This window comes from Colius striatus, chromosome W (assembly GCF_028858725.1).
Source record: "Colius striatus isolate bColStr4 chromosome W, bColStr4.1.hap1, whole genome shotgun sequence".
Lineage (NCBI taxonomy): Eukaryota > Metazoa > Chordata > Aves > Coliiformes > Coliidae > Colius > Colius striatus.
Genome location: NC_084789.1, coordinates 18,640,516 through 18,654,691, shown reverse-complemented (window position 1 = coordinate 18,654,691; position 14,176 = coordinate 18,640,516).

Below are 14,176 nucleotides of genomic sequence, written 5' to 3'. Positions count from 1 at the left end.
GATGACTATGTTACCTTTGGTCTCCCTCAGCAAGAATAGCAACTAGTATATTTGCTCCAGGTGTAAGAGTATCTGCTTTATTAACTCTGCTATGCAAATTAGGATACTGGCCTAGCGAACAAAGTAACCAAACCTCAATAACATTAGAAGGCTTGATTAGTGATGTAATTAGTATTAGACATGCAACTTTGCAAAATAGAGCCGCTATAGTTTTTTTTGCTTTTAGCTCATAGTCATGGTTGTCAAGACTTTGAAGGCATGTGTTGTTTTAATCTTTCTGATCATAGTGAATCTATTGAGAAAACTTTGGCATATTTAAAGGTTCATGCTAAGAATATTACGGTGGGTTATATTCTTTTGATGATTGACTTCAATCAGCTTTCGGGAGATTGTCACCTTGGTTGACTATGTTAATCAAAGAAGGGTTAAGGTGGATGATGATTATTTTACTTTTGCTTATAATTTTTAACATAGTATATAGTTGTATTATGACGGCAGTGCATAAATTTAACAACTCGGTCTTGATTGTGAAAAACAAAAAGAGGAAATTGTGGAGAAAAAATGAGGGAGCATAAACATGGATCCCGGGGTATAATGCTAGGCCCATTGGGGCAAGGCAGCCTGGGCTCGAGTTATATAGATGTGGTGCACAATCAAGACCAGAGTAAGAGACATGGTTAAAGCAGTTGCTGTCACGTAGACAGCAGGCCGCTTTCTATTCCCTGAAGGTCGGACTGTTCTTGGCTAAAGGTGGTAAACAACTTTGAGGAAAAACAAGATGTTAAAATATGAGGGAGCTTGTTTATCGCAGAAACCACAAGTAGGATGAACATGAAAATGTAACCTATCAGTTGCTGTTTCTGAGTTAGCTTGAAGCCTGCAGTGTATATGTTAGAGCCTCCTTTCAATAAAATGAAGATTTCAGCTATCACTCACATTTAGTAGGACTGGATTTCTTCCCACCCAGCTGAGAGTCAGACCCTAGGCTGAGAGTCGCCAAACTTCCCAACAATCAGCTCTCATTGAAAAAATACAGGTTGACAGTAGAAGTTGCGCCACTGTGTCTGTGAGCTACAAGAAAGCAGGAAGGCAGACCCCACCTATAGTGGTATGTTGGTCCCTGTGTAGCCTATCAGCCAGCAATGTGACTCCTTTGCAGCTGGTTAGTATTGGGAGCTATGTTCAATCCCTCGCACTTGGCCTGCTCAACTGCCATTTGAAATACAGACTGACAGTAGAAGTTACGTCACTGCATCTGGGAACTACAAGAAAGCAGGTATGCAGACCACACCTACATTGGTACATCGGTCCCTGTGTAGCCTAACAGCCAGCACTGTGTCGCTTTTGCAGATGCTTTCCTGTGGGAGCTATCAATTTTCACGTGCACTTGGCCTGCTCAATTCCCATTGAAAAAGTACAGGATCCCGTTAGAAGTTATGTCACTGCGTGTAGGAGCTACAAGAAAGCAGGTATGCCGACCCCACCTACAGTGGTACGTAGGTTACCATGTAGCCTATCAGCCATCACTGTGCAATGTTTTCAGCTGTTTTCTGATGGGAGCTATCGCCAATCCCTGCTCAGCTCCCATTATAAATACAGGCTGCCGGTACTTGTTAGGTTACTGCCCCTTGGAGCTACAGGAAAGCAGGAAATCAGAGCCCACCTACAGTGGTACTTATGTCACCGTGTATTCTATCGGTCAGCTCCCAGATGCAGTTGCATAACTTCTACCTGCAGACAGTATTTTTCAATGGGAGCGGAGCAGGCCAAGTGCGCGGGATTTGAGATAGCTCCCAGAGGAAAGCAACTGCAAAGGTGGCACAGTGCTGGCTGATAGACTACACAGGGACCTAAGTACCACTGTAGATGGAGTCTGCGTACCTGCTTTCTTGTAGCTCCAGACACAGTGTCGTAACTTTTACCAGTAGCCTGTATTTTCAATAGGAGCTGAGAAGGCCAAGTGCGCGAGGTTGGAGATACCTCAACAAGGAAAGGAGCTGCAAAGGTGGAACAGTGCTTGTTGATAGGCAACATGGGGACCTATGCACTACTGTAGGTGGGGTCAGCGTACCTGCTTTCTTTTAGCTCCCAGACACAGTGGCATAACTTTCACTGGCAGTGTCTTTTTTCTATGTGAGCGGAGCAGGCCAAGTGCGCGGGATTTGAGATAGCTCCCACAGCAAAGCAGCTGCAAAGGTGGAACAGTGCTGACTCATAGGTTACATGGGGACTGACGTACCACTGTAGGGGTGATCTGCGTACCTCCTTTTTTGTAGCTCCACGACGCAGAGGTGTAAATTTTAACGGCAGCTTGTTTTTTTTCAATGGAAGCTGAGCAGATCAAGTGTGCCGGATTGGAGATAGCTCCCTCAGGAAAGTACCTGCAAAGGTGTCACAGTGCTGACTGATAGACTACTCGGGGATCTACATCCTACTGTAGGTGGGGTCTGTGTATCTGCTTCCTTTTAGCTCCCAGATAAAATGGCGTAACTTTTACTGGAAGTCTGTATTTTTTCAATGAGAGCTGAGCAGGCCATGTGCGCGGGATTGGATATAGCTCCCACAGGAAAGCCGCTGCAAAGCTGACACAGTGCTGGCCGATAGACTGCACGGCTACCTATGCACCACTGTAGGTCGGATCTGCGTACCTGTTTTCTTGTAGATCTCAGATGCCGTTGTGTAACATCTACCGGCAGCCTGTATTTAAAATGGGAGTTGAGACAGGGGGGATTGGAGATTGCTCCCACAGGAAAGCAGCTGAAAAGGTGACTATACTGGGTCTGAGATGGTAGTGATTTTCCACAGCAATTCATGCAATGCTTTGCTTACTGTTGATATCAATATTATGACTACTGCTCGCACAGCATCAGGGCTGTCACGCCAGCATTCCTCCCCCCACCTTCACCAACAGCTGTGTGTGAGCACAATCTTCAGAGGGACCATGGCAAGAACATATGACCCAGACTGACTAAGGAGATTTTCCATACCATATGACATCAACTCACTAAAATAAATTGGGGGAGAGGAGCAGGAAGGGGAGGCAGGATTCATTTCTGGCCTTCCAAAAGCAACCACTACTCGTACCGAAGCACTGCTTCTTGGGAGGTGGCTGGACATCACTGCTGACGGGAAGTAGAGAGGAACAGCTTTATCTGCTTCTGCTTTGCTTCCCGCGCGCACAGCTGTGCTGTTTCTTTATTAAACTGCTTTTATCTCAACCCACGAGACTCCCATTATATTTTCTCCCCCTCCCTGGTTTGCTGGGGAGGTGGTGGATAGAGCGGTGTGGTGGGCACCTGGCATCCAGCCAGACTCAAACTACCACAGCCTTTTTGGCGCCCAACGTGGGTCGAGAAAATAGAAGTTTTACATTAACTGCATCGTAATTCCAGTAAGCCAATGAGTGCAAAGTTCCTGTGCTGGTCACGGAGCCTTGCTGTAATGCAGCTTATCTTACACTTTGTAATGTTTGCGAACATGACGCTACTAACACTGACTCTGTGCTGCACTCTAACCTTGATAGCTAAGTTGGCTGTATGATTTTGTGAAAAGGATGAAAGGGCCTGGGAAGTAATAATTGTGAGTCTCATTCTATTACTGATGGATTTACTGTGCTGTGGGAGCTATCTTGTGGAGGTCAGGGGGCAAAGCACCTCTTTCCCCTCAGCTCGGACTAATGTAGACAATTTTGTTATACAGACTTCCCAGGTCCTTAGTCACCCTTATATGAGAGTTTTAATATTACTAATTAATATGGGTGCTATATTACATATTTTGTGGAATCTGGACTCATCTTGGTATCAGAGAGGACAAATTTGGGATGGAAACATGTTAAAATGCCCCCTGACGTGGCCAGTCCCTGGGTGGTAGGGTGTGTGGATGAATTTGGGAAAATTCCTAGGATGGTTATCACCTCCTGTAATTTGGGATTTTACAGTTGAACAGATATAACACCCTGCTTTACTGGCATGCCACCTGATAGAAGGGTGTCTTGTCTACCCCAATGAGGCCCATCAGGTTCAGGCACTATACTGGGACTAACCTCTGCCTACTGAAACACACTCTAGTCCTCTCAGAGAACTATGGTTTAAGTGGAAACTCAAACTGTATCTGAGACCACCATGGTTGAGTCAGTTGCAGTCCAGTCCTCTCAGAAAACTATGGTCGAGGTGGAAATTCAAACTGTATCTGAGACCACCATGATCGAGTCAGGGAATCAAACAGCAACCACAGTGATTGCCCCGGTAGTGAAAAAGAAACAGTGGTTAAGGAGGTCAAGTCCATTTAATTGATTAGTAAGGGCAGAAGAGGAGGAAGAGGAAAGGTTAGAAGCTGGTCCTTCAGTAAGGAGATCGGGAGAAGGAGTGAAAGAAATCGAAAAGGAAATGGAACTTCGACATATGCGAAAAGATTATGTTGAGTAAAAACTTATCTATACAGGAATGCACATAAGCAGGTACTTCTCTATTATGCAGTGCTGGGAAAACACAGGGGATAGCTCCTCCATAGGTGCTTCTTTGTTAGTGTAGTGGGTCTGGGACGGTAGTGATTTTCCACAGCAGCTCCTGCAGTGCTGTGCTTACTGTTGATATCAATATTATGACTACCGCTTGCACAACATCGGGGCTGTCCCTCCAGCATTCCTTCCCCCACCTTCACCAATAGCTGTGAGTGGGCATGATCTTGGGAGGGACTATGGCCAGGACAGCTGACCCAGGCTGACCAAGGAGATATTCCATACCATATGACGTCAGCTCAGGAATATAAACTGGGGGAAAGGAGCAGGAAGGGGAGGCGAGATTCATTTCTGGCCTTCCCAAAGCAACCGCTACGCGTACTGAAGCCCTGCTTCTCGGGAGGTGGCCGGACATCGCTGCTGATGGGAAGTAGAGAGTAACAGCTTATCTGCTTCTGCTTTGCTTCCCGCGCGCGCGGCTTTGCTGCTTATTTATTAAACTGCTTTTATCTCAACCCACGAGATTCCCATCTTATTTTCTCCCCTTCCCTGGCTTGCTTCTCGGGAGGTGGGGGGTAAAGCGGTGTGGTGGGCACCTGGCATCCAGCCAGGCTCAAACTACCACAGCCCTTTTGGCGCCCAACGTGGGGCGAGATAATAGCAGATTTACATTAACTGCATTGCAATTACAGTAAACCAATGAGAGCAAAGTTCCTGTGCTGGTCACGGAGCCTTGCTGTTATGCAGCTTATCTTACACTTTCTAATGTTTGGGAACATGATGCTCCTAACATTGACTCTCGGCTGTGCTTTAACCTTAATAGCTTTGCTAAGCTGGCTATATAATTTTGTGAAGAGGATGAAAGGGCCTGGGAACATGATGGCCCAAATAATAATAGCAAGTCTCATTCTGTTACTGATGAATTTAGTGTGCTGTGGGAGCTATCTTGTGGAGGCCATGGGGCAAAGCACCTCTTTCTCCTCAGCTCGGACTGATCTAGACAATTCTGTTACACAGACTTCCCAGGTCCTTAGTCACCCTTATACGAGAGTTTTAATATTACTAATTAACATGGTTGGTATATTATATATCTTGTGGAATCTGGAGTCATCTGGGTATCAGAGAGTACAAATTTGCGATGGAAACATGTTAAAATGCCCCCTGAAGCGGCCAGTCCCTGGGTGGCAGGGTATGTGGATGAATTTAGGCAAATTCCTAGGACGGTTATCACCTCCTGTAATCTGGGATTTTACATCTGAACAGATAAAAAACCCTGCTTTACTGACACGCTACCTGATAGAAGGGTGTCTTACCTACCCTAATGAGGCCCATCAGGTTCAGGCACTATACTGGGGCCTAGCCTCTGCCTACCGAGCTGCATTCCAGTCCTCTCAGAGAACTGTAATTGAAATGGAAACTCAAACGGTACCTGAGACCAACATAGTTGAGTCAGTCGCAGTCCAGCCCTCTCAGAGAACTGTGATTGAAATGGAAACTCAAACGGTACCTGAGACCAACATAGTTGAGTCAGTCGCAGTCCAGCCCTCTCAGAGAACTATGGCCGAGGTGGAAATTCAAACTATACCTGAGACTACCATGGTTGAGTCAGGGAACCAAACAACAACCACAGTGGTTGCCCCAGTAGTGAAAAAGAAGCAGTGGATAAGGAGGTCAAGTCCATATCATCGATTAGTAAGGGCAGACGAGGAGGAAGAGGAAAGGCTAGAAGAAGAAACTGGTCCTTCGGTAAGGAGATCAGGAGAAGTGAGAGAAATCGAAAAGGAAATGGAAACTACTCGGTCCCTCACCTCAACAGAACTTAGAGATATGCGAAAAGATTACAGTCGCCAGCCAGGTGAGCGGATTGGTGCCTGGCTGCTCCGATGCTGGGATAACGGGGCTGACAGTCAACAATTGGAAGGCAGAGAAGCCCAACAGCTAGGATCTCTTGCTAGGGACCGGGGAATTGATAAAGGCATTGGAAAGAAAACCTCAGTTTGTAGTCTCTGGAAACGACTCCTCTCAAGTGTACGGGCAAGATACCCATTCAAGGAAGACCTTGTAAATGCCCGAGGAAAGTGGACTAGAGCTGATGAAGGGATCCAATATCTAAGGGAATTAGCTGTGTTGGAAGTCATCTATGGTGATCTGGATAATGTCGAGGCCTCCACAGATCCAGACGATGTCCAGTGTACACGGGCCATGTTGAGAAAAGTGATCCAGAGTGCCCCAGCTACATATTCTAATATCCTGGCAATGGTGTATCATCCAGACATGGACATACCAACAGTGGAGAGGGTATCTTCTTGGTTACAGAACTATGAAGAGAGCCTCTGCACCTCCTCATCAGTGTGGGATGATGGCCTGATTGTTAGATCTGCCTCAAGAACTCAGTCATCCACTGTCCCGACCAGGGGAAAGGGAAGTCCCAGACGCAGGAGTACACCGCGAAATGAACTCTGGCTCTTTTTGCGTGGCCAAGGAGAGGATATGAGGAAGTGGGATGGTGAACCCACTTTTAAGCTAGAAGCGCGTGTACGTGAACTAAGGGGGAAGGCAGCTGTTAGAAAAGGACCGCCCAAGAGGGCTGTCAGCAGAGTGGCTGCCAAAACAAAAGAGGACAATCAACAATCTCCAAGACATAGAAGAACTGCAACTACTTCCTTCGAAGCCAATGAGGAGACTTCAGGTCTGCAATTGCAAGGATCAGATAGCGAATACTCTGATGAAGAACAGAAATAGAGGGTCCCTGCCTCCAGCCAGGAGGAGGAAAGGGATGACCGAATCTACTGGACTGTGTGGGTTCGATGGCCTGGCACATCAAACCCACAAAGGTATAAAGCCTTAGTAGACACAGGGGCACAGTGTACATTGATGCCATCAAGGTATAGAGGCACAGATTCTGTCTGGATCTCTGGAGTGACAGGGGGATGTGAAGAATTATCTGTATTAGAGGCTGAAGTGAGCTTAACAGGGGACAAATGGAAAAAACACCCCATTGTGACTGGTCCAGAGGCCCCTTGTATTCTTGGCATAGACTACCTCAGGAGAGGGTACTTCAAAGACCCCAAGGGGTATCGATGGGCTTTTGGTATAGCCACTGTAGATACAGAGAAAATCAAACAACTCTCTAATTTACCTGGCCTCTCAGAAGACCCTTTTGTTGTGGGATTGCTGCAAGTTCAAGAGCAACAGGTACCAATTGCTACCAGGACAGTGCACCGGAGGCAATATCGCACGAACCGAGATTCCCTGGCTCCCATCCGTGAGTTGATTCATCAACTGGAGGCTCAAGGAGTAATTAGCAAAACTCATTCTCCATTTAATAGTCCCATATGGCCTGTGAAAAAATCTGATGGAGGGTGGAGGTTAACAGTAGACTATCGTGGCCTGAACGAAGTGACACCACCACTGAGTGCTGCTGTACCAGACATGTTAGAGCTCCAGTATGAACTGGAGTCAAAAGCAGCCAAGTGGTATGCTACGATTGACATCGCTAATGCATTCTTCTCAATTCCATTGGCAGCAGAGTGCAGGCCACAATTTGCCTTCACATGGAGAGGTGTCCAATATACCTGGAATCGATTGCCCCAGGGGTGGAAACATAGTCCTACTATTTGCCATGGTCTAATCCAAACTGTACTGGAAACGGGTGATGCCCCTGAACATTTACAGTACATTGATGACATAATTGTATGGGGCAACAAGGCAGAAGAAGTGTTTGAGAAAGGGAAAAGAATAATACAGATTCTCCTGAAAGCTGGTTTTGCTATAAAAAGAATCAAAGTAAAGGGACCTGCACAAGAGATACAGTTTTTGGGCATAAAATGGCAAGATGGGCGTCGGCATGTGCCTATGGATGTTGTGAATAAAATAGCTACTATGTCTCATCCGACTAATAAGAAAGAAACACAAGCTTTCCTGGGCCTTGTGGGATTCTGGAGGATGCATATCCCAGGTTATAGTCAGCTTGTGAGCCCTCTCTTTAGAGTCACCAGAAAGAAGAACTGTTTTGAGTGGGGCCTTGAGCAACAACAAGCTTTTCAACAAATTAAACAGGAAATAGCTCGTGCAGTCGCCCTTGGGCCCATCCGTACAGGACCAGATGTGCAGAATATCCTCTACACTGCCGCTGGAGAGCATGGTCTCACCTGGAGCCTCTGGCAGAAAACATCTGGAGAAACCCGAGGTCGACCATTAGGGTTTTGGAGCCGAGGATATCGAGGATCGGAAGCCCACTACACCCCAACTGAAAAAGAAATACTAGCAGCATATGAGGGACTTCGAGCTGCTTCAGAAGTCATTGGCACAGAAGCTCATCTCCTCTTGGCACCACGTCTGCCTGTGTTACACTGGATGTTCAAAGGGAAAACCCCTTCTATACATCATGCAACCAGCGCTACATGGAGTAAGTGGATGGCGTTGATTACACAACGATCTCGGCTGGGGAAATCTAATCGCCCAGGAATCCTGGAAGAAATCATGGACTGGCCAGAAGGCAGAGATTTTGGAGCATTGCCTGAGGAAGTAGCTCGCGCCCAAGAGGCACCACCATATAATGAATTGTCAGAAGATGAGAGGCATTATGCTTTGTTTACTGATGGATCCTGCCGCGTGGTAGGAAATCATCGTAAGTGGAAAGCTGCTGTGTGGAGTCCCACACGACGAGTTGTTGAGGCCACTGAAGGAGAAGGTGAGTCAAGTCAGTTTGCTGAAGTGAAGGCTATCCAACTAGCTCTAAAGATTGCAGAACGAGAGAAGTGGCCAGTACTCTATCTTTACACTGACTCCTGGATGGTGACTAATGCTCTATGGGGATGGCTACAGCAATGGAAGAAGACCAATTGGCAGCGCAAGGGTAAACCCATCTGGGCTGCTGCATTATGGCAAGACATTGCTGCTCGGGTGGAAAATATGACTCTGAAAGTACGTCATGTAGATGCTCATGTGCCAAAAAGCCGTGCCAATGAAGAACAATGGAATAACCAACAGGTAGATAAAGCTGCTAAAATTGAACTAGCTCAGGTAGATCTAGACTGGGAGCGTAAAGGTGAGCTATTTATAGCTCGATGGGCCCATGAAACATCAGGACATCTGGGAAGAGATGCAACATATAGATGGGCTCGTGATCGAGGGGTGGACTTGACCATGGAAGCCATCACACAGGTCACCCATGAATGTGAAACGTGTGCCGCAATCAAGCGAGCCACACGAATCAAATCTCCCTGGAACAGAGGCCGATGGCTGGGTTTGCAGTATGGTGAGGCCTGGCAAATTGACTATGTTGGACCACTACCACGAACACATCAAGGCAAGCGGTATATACTCACCATGGTGGAAGCAACTACTGGTTGGTTGGAAACATACTCTGTAAACCACACCACTGCCCGAAATACTGTCTTGGGTCTTGAAAGGCAAGTTTTGTGGCGACACGGCACTCCAGAAAGAATTGAATCAGATAATGGAACTCATTTTCGAAATAATCTCATAAACTCCTGGGCAAAGAAACATGGCATTGAGTGGATATACCACATCCCCTATCACCCACAAGCCTCTGGAAAGATTGAGAGATATAATGGGTTACTAAAGACCATGTTGAGAGCACTGGGCAATGGGGCATGGAAGCAGTGGGATAAAAATTTAGCGGAAGCCACTTGGCTGGTCAATAGCAGAGGTTCAACTAACCGTCCTGGTCCTGCCCAAACAAAACCACTACATACTGTGGGAGGAGATAAGGTCCCCGTAGTGCACCCAGGGAAATGGCTGGGGAAGGCAGTATGGGTTGCACCTCCCATGGGAAAAGGCAAACCCATTCGTGGGATTGTCTTTGCTCAAGGGCCTGGCTGTACTTGGTGGGTGATGAGAAAGGATGGGGAAACTCGATGTGTACCTCAAGGAGACTTAACCTTGGGGGAAAAATAACCTGTTATGTGAGTTATCTGTTGTAGATGAACTTTGAAAGAAAAACCGAACAAGTGGACAAACCAAGCCGGTGCTGGTGCCCAACACTGAACATACTGTTTCCCCTGGATATTCATCTTGATGGATGAGACAGAAGTTATGACCTGCTCCAGTGAACATCTACAGAGGATGAAAGATATAAGAATGTTGTTTGTTTGTTTGATGCAAGATGCAAGAGGGAATACAAGAATGATGTTTGTCTGTTGAAGAGTGGGGGTACTGGTTAATGAGAGTATATAAGAATGTATATGGATTGTTAAGATGGTTTGTCTGAGCATGACATAAATGGTATGGAATAAGGGGTGGAGACTGTAGTGGGTCTGGGACGGTAGTGATTTTCCACAGCAGCTCCTGCAGTGCTGTGCTTACTGTTGATATCAATATTATGACTACCGCTTGCACAACATCGGGGCTGTCCCTCCAGCATTCCTTCCCCCACCTTCACCAATAGCTGTGAGTGGCCATGATCTTGGGAGGGACTATGGCCAGGACAGCTGACCCAGGCTGACCAAGGAGATATTCCATACCATATGACGTCAGCTCAGGAATATAAACTGGGGGAAAGGAGCAGGAAGGGGAGGCGAGATTCATTTCTGGCCTTCCCAAAGCAACCGCTACGCGTACTGAAGCCCTGCTTCTCGGGAGGTGGCCGGACATCGCTGCTGATGGGAAGTAGAGAGTAACAGCTTATCTGCTTCTGCTTTGCTTCCCGCGCGCGCGGCTTTGCTGCTTATTTATTAAACTGCTTTTATCTCAACCCACGAGATTCCCATCTTATTTTCTCCCCTTCCCTGGCTTGCTTCTCGGGAGGTGGGGGGTAAAGCGGTGTGGTGGGCACCTGGCATCCAGCCAGGCTCAAACTACCACAGCTAGTTACAATTTTCAGGGTTTTTATACAGCTCAAACAAAAGAATCAAATTTGCCAACACAAACGTGCATAAAATGTCCATCTTTCAATTTAGCCCTTCACTTTGGTTCCCAATAAACACAAAATTTCCAAAATCACAGTGATTGGTCAAAAAGAGATATCAGTCCCTTTGTATTAGTAACAACTAAGGTAACAGCTAAGGTAACCTAACGGATATATTTACTAGGGTCTCGTGGCTAAGGTAACAGCCAAGGAAACCTAACAAATACATTCACCAGGGGCTTGTAGCTAAGGCAACAGCTAAGGTAAGCTAACAAATACATTCACCAGGGTCTCCTGGCTAAGGTAACAGGTGCCCATCAAGTGTGGTATTTAACTCTTGCAGTTTGATCCTTATGTGATTCAAATGAATACTTACTTAATCAATAGATGTTTGAGTTATTTGCAAGTGCTTAGCTAATTGACTGAATTATTACTAGGAGGTTGACAAGTGCTTAACAAGAGCTTGACTACTTATTGTGATGATAAGTTCTTTACTAAGACAATTGTGTATCTGAAATATTTCCTCCCTTTGAAAGTATTGATAATCACATTCCAATACTTTCACTCTTGTATTTCTGTTGTCTCCATAACAAAACCATGATTTTCATATGGTGCTTGATCACCTTTTAATGGATCATTGTCGCTTGACAATGCTGTCATAATTCTATTGCTTCATCATGTTCTTTGTGTTCTTTGTATTATTTCTCTTTCGATGCACAATATGCTTAATTGATTGCCAGAAACATTATAATCAATAGCAGAAGTGTTTTAATCAGTGAATTTATCCAGAATTCTAGGTCCAGGCCCAGTCTTTAAAACCTTTATCTATCCAGGCTGTTTCTTATCTAATTTCCTAATATTGGAATTACCTCTTCCGAGTCTATTTCTTTTTTGGACTGGAGTCTGGGCCTGAACATTCAATACAAATTGATTTGACCCTAAAAAAATTTACATATTTTTCAGAGTTAACTTCAATATCTCAAGATTTCCTACAACTCTCCCACTTCCATGGGCTTGATGGTGTCTTCTTCACTCAAGTGTAGTGGATCCAGGCATTCGATTCGGCAATCTTGATTGCAGTGAGGGTGGTCAGCAACACCTGGTATGGTCCCTTCCATCTTCCTTGCAGAGGTTCTTCATTCCAGGTCTTTATGTAGACATAATCTCCAGGCAGGATGTTATGTACTGGATTTTTCTTAAGTCAAAGATCGATTCCACAGTACTGCACTTCGGAGCCTGTTCAGAGGTTTTTTTCCAAGAGCAAGCAAATAGTTATAAACATCTTGTTTTCCAATCACATTCATGTTGGGATTTGGTTCTGGAACCTCAAAGGGTTTTCCATACATACTTACTTACATTCCACTTCGAGGTTTCACTCTTCTTTGTAGCAGTGCAAGTGGAAGTGCCTGAGGTCATTTAAGATTAGCCTCCTGAATAGTTTTTCTAATTTGTCTTTTTAGAGTCTGATTCATTTTTCCTCTTTTCCACTTGATTGCTGTCTCCAAGGGGCATGTAAGTCCCAGGAAATTCCTAGGACTTTGCTTACCTCTTGTACCACATTGGTCACGAAATGTGGTCCTCTGTCTGAAGATATTCCAAATGGAACTCCAAACCTTGGAATAATTTCCTGCAGGAGCCATTTAACTGTTTCCTTAGCCTGACTGGTGCAACAGGGAAAGTCTTCTGGCCGTCCTGAAAAGGTGTTAATCCCAACAAATAAGTATTTATATCCATTGCATTTAGGTAATTCTGTAAAATCAATTTGCAAATAATTTCCTGATCCCACTCCAATTTTTATTTTGCCCATCTGTACCCTTTTTGTACTATTGGATTCTTCTTTGAATTTCACATTTCGCCTTTAGTGATTTGGCCCTTTCCAACATTTGTATTGATATTACACTTCTTCTCAGAAGCTGAGTCACAGCCCAGTGACAATCCCTATGCTTTGTTTGCAAAATCTCTCTCATGATTAAGGGAGGCAATACTACCTGACCTGTACTTGACCTCCGCCATTCTTCTGAATTTTTCTCTGCATTTAGTAACTTAGCTAATTTCTCATCCTCCCCTGAATATTTTGGTGGCTCCTTAGGAAGCGCTACTGTTCTGGTGGGGATAGTTGCCATTTGTGAGACTCTGTTTTGTGCTATTTTACTATCTTTGAGTTCCCTGTCTGATGTGCCTTACAGTGCATGATTGCAACTTGAAATGGTTCCTGCACTGCCGCTAGCAGTTTCAAGATTTCCTTTTGATGCTTAATGTTTGTTCCCTGGGAGGACAGTAGTCCTCTTTCTTTCCACAGGGTGCCATGGTCCTGGACTACTCCAAAAGCATATTTTGAATCAGTCCAAATACTAACTTTTTTTCCTTTACTTAATAACAAAGCACGTGTCAATGCAATCAGTTCTCTCTTCTGTGCAACGCTTTTGCTTCTATTATCGTGTTTTCGGTTGTTACCGCATATCCCATGTGGTGTGTTCCATTCACTACGAAGCTGCTGCCATCTGTGAACAGTTCCCATTCAGGGTTTTCAAGAGGATCATCCTTCAGGTCCTCTCTGCTCGAATATGTATGTTCAGTGGTTGAAACACAGTCATGTTCCAGTTGTTCCTCTTCCTGTGAAGTACTCAGAAACACTGCAGGATTTACAAGGGATATTTTTCAAAACAACTGGACCTGGTGAGCAAGGAATGGCCTTCTAGCCTGTGAGCAGTAGGTACAACTGTCACACTGATCCAAGAAGCAAGAAAGTTGACCTTGGGAAGGAATACTACAGTCTATGTCCCACATATGGTAACCACAGTCTTGGAGTAAAAGGGGAGACATTGGTAAAACCCGAGCCAAATGATGAA